This window comes from Octodon degus, unplaced genomic scaffold, assembly GCF_000260255.1.
Source record: "Octodon degus isolate 3935 unplaced genomic scaffold, OctDeg1.0 scaffold00030, whole genome shotgun sequence".
Lineage (NCBI taxonomy): Eukaryota > Metazoa > Chordata > Mammalia > Rodentia > Octodontidae > Octodon > Octodon degus.
In genome coordinates this window covers 2,568,602-2,574,198 of record NW_004524606.1, presented here as the reverse complement: position 1 = coordinate 2,574,198, position 5,597 = coordinate 2,568,602, and the positions used below count along the sequence as shown (strand labels likewise).

The 5,597-nt window shown below is 33.0% G+C and overlaps 1 pseudogene; it reads left to right on the top strand.

Annotated features, from left to right (window-relative positions):
- The first annotated feature begins 2,708 nt into the window (after window positions 1-2,708).
- LOC101570920 lies at window positions 2,709-3,342 on the top strand (annotated as a pseudogene).
- The last annotated feature ends 2,255 nt before the right edge of the window (window positions 3,343-5,597 follow it).

Below are 5,597 nucleotides of genomic sequence, written 5' to 3'. Positions count from 1 at the left end.
TTGCAGTACAATTAACAATTCTTAAAAAATGGAATCAATGAAATTATCCATCAGCTGGTGAAACTGTGGTACAAATACCCAACTGAATAGTGTTGAGTCATAAAAAGGAATGAAATGCTGTCAGCTGCAACAACACAAGAGAACTGAAAAACATAATATTATGTGGAATGAGCCTTGCATAGAAGTATAGGTACCTCATGACCTTATTCATTTGTGGCATCTTAAAAATGCGAATATGATGAATGTTAGGAGTAAAATAGTCATTACCAAAGGCTGGAGGTCGACTGGGGATAGAATGAGAAATACTGTTTAATGAACACATAAGTTCTAGTTAGACAAGAGAAAGAATTTCTAGCATATTATTTAACAGTAGAGTAACTTTAGATAATGATAATGTCATGTATATTTCAAAAAGCTAGAGAAAATAATTAGGATTTTGCATCACAACAAATTCATATGTATTTGAGGTTAGAGATAAGTTTAAACATTACACAATGTGTACCAGTCTTAAAACATCAAATGGCGTACCGTTAATATGTACAAATTTATATTTGTAAAACTGTCAGTTAAGATACATTTACTTTAAATTCTTTTTTTTTTTTTTTTTCGGAACTGGGGTTTGAACTCAGGCCTTTGTGCTTGCCAGGGAAACACTTATTCCACTGAGCTATCCCTCCAGCCCTTTTTAATATTCTTTTTATTTACATTTACTTTAAATAAAAATTTCATGAAGCGAAAGGAAAAATAAGCAATAGCTGAAAACCTGAACTAGCAATAATGACACCAAGGGGCAAATTTTAACTTAAAGTGTAGCATGGAAGAAGATCCCTGGGAAGCACCATAACTTTATCAGGTAAGTTTATCATTTCCTAATTAGACTATGGTTATTAGCCCCAAATTTGACAAAGTAAAAATCAGTGGTCTCTGGAAGAAGATAAAAAGCATCAGAACTTCAAACCTTCTCTATATGCCTTGAAATGTGATGTTTGTGATTAAAAAATAATCAGTCAAAAACTGCAAGAATTTCATAAAATATTGGAGGAAAACTAGACAATAGGAACAGGATAGTAATTTAGTTATTTGAGTTAAGAAATACCAGCATAAAATAATTATAATTAATAACACATTAAGTGTGAGGATGAAGAATACTACCAAAATAATGAGAATCATGGAGTAATATAAATTTTCAGTTAAAATGGATCACAGTAGATTTAATTAGAGACTCAGAACCCTATAATATCAGTTATATAACTGAGGATATAATTCTTCAACAAAATAAAGAATAAAGCAACAAAAAGGAAAAATGGAGAAAATACCATGAAAATCATGAAATAGGCACACACATCTAAAATTTATATACCTCCTTAGAGGTGAACAGAGTGAGAATAAGGCCAAAAAAATACAATGAGATATTAGGTGAGCATTTTTTAAAACAAAATAGAAGTCATCAAGTCATAATTGAAACCTCAAGCAAGACAAGAGCAAAGAAAATCAAATCTAGAAGGAAAGAAGAAGAAAAGGTCGGCCAAAAAGGGAAAAAGTTGAATAGTTAAATAAGAGAGGAAAGAAAATAAATGACACATTAGAATTCCATAGTCATCAAAAAAGTCCTCCAAACAGAAGACAAGCTCAAACACTGAGTGAAATTTTGCCCAGAAGATTGACACAATACAAATATTGAAGAAAGTTATTAATTTAAAAGTGAAACTACCACAGAAGCAAGCAACATTACAGATAATGGCGAAAAATTAAAATCATTCTTCCTTCTCCTAAAACTGACAGGACAAAGCTGCTTAAAATAATTAATTTTTATTATTGTACCAGAAATTTGATTTAGTATGAAATATGAAAAAACATAATGAATGATCAGTGAGTAAAATATTACAATTATTCAAGCATAATATTTTGAAAATAAAATATTTACATAATTCAATAATCATTCAAAACTAATAAGTATATTTTCAATATACCAGGTCAATGGCACTTCTGTATATCACTAGAATAAGATGTGGAGGGTTATCTATAAAATTTGCAAAATTGAACTAGTGGGTCATCTTTTCAATGAATACTTTGGTAGGATAGTTATTTTAATTAGATATCTTAAAGTTTTGATTACAATCAGGACAGTTGAATGATTAATATGTATTTAGAAATAACATTCTTGTCAAAGAAATGAGCAAAACTTTAAGATAAGGAGGCTTAGAAAAACAACCTATAAGAAAGTCAATTAAAACAAAGATAGACAAACCATGCACATGTGATTTTGTACTAAAAAGAGCAAAAGGTATGTCTGATTTGAAATGCAGGATTTCTTAGAAGGTCAATTATAGTAACTAAAATACAGGAACTACATTAAAGATACAATATATTGTACATGTTCTTAACATATATATGCAATATTATAGTATAAAATAATTGTAATTTTTGCCAAATTCATTAATTCTAATTCATTGATTCTAAACTATTAAAGTAGTAGATTTTAATACATTAAAATAACCATAATTATTGAAATTTTATGAAAACACTAAAGAAAATACCATTTATTAATAAATCTGTGATAAGGCTAGTGAACCACATAGGAACTATATAGTGTATCATAAATTTGCACCTCAATTTCATTTCATATTTCAAAAATATGAAAACGGGGAATGGAAAGCTGGAAGGGGCAAAATGAGTTTAGTTCGCCACGGGGCTGTTTGGAAAAACCCAGGAGAAGCTGCCTAAAGAGCTGGTCAATGAATGGTCACTGAAGATAAGAAAAGAAATGAGAGTTGTTGACAGACAAATAAGAGATAGAGAAGAGAAAGTGAAACGGTCTGTGAAAGATGCTGCCAAGAAGGGCCAGAAGGATGTCTGTGTGGTTCTGGCCAAGGAGATGGTCAGGCCGAGGAAGGCCATGAGAAAGCTGTGTGCATCCAAAGCACACATGAACTCCGTGCTCATGGGGATGAAGAACCAGTTTGCAGTCCTGCGAGTGGCCGGGTCCCTGCAGAAGAACACAGATGTGAAGAAGGCCATGCAGAGTCTCGTGAAGATTCCAGAACTCCAGGCCACTGTGTGGGAGCTGTCTAAAGAGATGATGAAGGCTGGGATCATAGGAGAGATGTTAGAGGACACGTTTGAAAGCATGGACGATCAAGAAGAAATGGAAGAAGAAGCGGAGACAGAAATTGACAAAGTCCTCTTTGAAATTACAGCAGGATCCTTAGACAAAACACCCACTAAAGTGACCAATGTCCTTCCTGAGCCTGAACTTTTAAGAGCCATGGCTGCCTCTGAGGATGAAGAGGAGGAAGAGGGCTTGGAGGCCATGAGTCCCGGCGGGCCACACTCCGCAGCTAGGGCCTGCTCTTCCCATGGCATGCCCGCGGGCGCCTGTGCGTCGAGGAAGAGGCGGCCATTGCATATAGCTCTTGCACTACACCTCTGTCATGAAGCACTGCATTTGGGAAAAGGTCCTGTGCTTATCTCTTCACTCTCTGAACGGTTTTGAGATCTCAAAGGGATTGTTCTTAAGAAGGGGGTGTGATTAAATGCAGCATTTTCAGGAATATAAACAGAAATATCTTATTGGGGAAAGCAGAGAAATCCCTTTTTCTTATGAAGCAGCTCTAAGAACAGAGACGATTGCCTGAATGTTGAGGACTCTGCATTGTGGAGGAGTGCTGTAAAACACTGTAAAAATGGATTTTAATACATTTCTGCTTTAACATTTAAAATATATGAAAACATAAGAATCAAAATAATTTCTCGTGTCTTCCAAATATATTTCATCAACATTAGTAAGAGTGACATAAACTAAAAATATTTCAGTATTTCTGACTTCCCCAACCTTCTCTTATTTCAAACACCAGCTATATGCTTTGTAAATATTGTCTAGCCATTTGTTCCTAATTCAATTATATTTGTTCTTCCTAAACCATTTCACTTCAGAATCTTATTTCCCTGTAGGTAGAAGTGAGATTGCTTTTCATATGTTATTATTTTAATTTTGGTTTTCTAAGTGCATTTACATTTTTAAAAATAGATGACACATTTACCCATTAAAATCAATGTTTCAGAAATAAAAGTCACATAATGAAATATTTCTACCTTATATCAAGTGCATATTATGCATATATCAAATAAAAAAGCTAGAAAATGTATGCACATTCATAATTTAAGCAATTGAAATCTTTGTATATTGTAATGAAGTGTTGTCGTTATAGCCTTAAAATAGCAAAATGCCATATGTCATTTTGAAAGTCATACAATAGATGGATTAGCAGCACAGTTTGAAACATTTTCCCTTTAGGGGAATTGATTTACTGGCTAGAGTACAACAAATGACAATTGTATCAAGATGGAATTCACTTTGCACAGTACAATAGACTACAAAAAAAAAAAGAAAGAAAATCATCAGTTGCTTGCATTATCATCCTATGAAAGATTTTTCACATTGCTTAGACTCAAATTTAAAAGTAGTAGTTGAAAGATATGAGAGTAAATGAAATTTAAAATCCTAGAAAGAACTTCAAAATTCTGTTCCCTGGTCTACTCTTTCAGTGATTTTGATATAATGCTATCATGTGGGGCCTTAGCAGAGATATATATTTTATGATGCTATCCTAACACCACAGAAAATAGTCCAATTGAACACTACTGCCTTAAAATTAAGTAAGATATTTATTGTTACTGTATTTTATTTAAAATTATTTTCTAAGTAAGAATGTAAACAGTATGTGTCACAAATGCTTGCTAATAAAAGATACACTGAAATATGTAGCATTGCATCTATGATTCTCAGACATTGCAGAAAGTTACTAGTAATGACTGGCTGTGAGATTAGTTTAGCTTTCCAGTTTAAGGGTAGGGAAATAAATCAATTCCATGTCACTTATAAGATGGTGTGAAAGTAAATAATTTCAGAAAAAAATTGAGAACTCATAGTGTTATAAATTGTAATTATATTTAAAAGGATAAATACCTATTTTTTATCTATGAAATACTTTAATAGAATGAAAAGAAATGTTATCTTGAAGTCAGAGTTGCATGGAAACAGAGTTTGTTCTTTAATATTGGATCTCTTCATTTTTCTAATCCTTAATTTATTCCTTTATAGATAAGAAAGTTAGAAGATGTGCTGGCCAAATAACTAAGTGGATTAAAGGACCTACAAAGCAGGCATAGGAGTGAGGGGTTTAATACTTGGGCCTGCCATGCTGGTCCTGGCCCTGAGGTGCGCTGAGATAGCAATTGAAACTGGGCGTGGTGGTGCAGGCCTGTAATCCCAGAACTTGGGAGGCTGTAAACTGGAGAATCACTGGATCTGATCTAGTAGTGAGATCCTGAACATCCTGTAGACCCTTCCCTAAAATAAAAAAAAGAAAGTTAGATGATAATTTCATATAGTCTTGTTGAAAATTAATTAATTAATTAATTTATTTTTTTTTTCAAAGTTTTATTGACAAACAGATAGCAATGAGACAGTTTCAAATCATATCGGAAGGACAGTTTCAGCAAATAATACACTGCATATATTCTTCTTAGTGGTTAATTGCTGTACAAGATGCGGACTTGTGATCCCATTTACAAACACCATTAGAACAAATCATTCT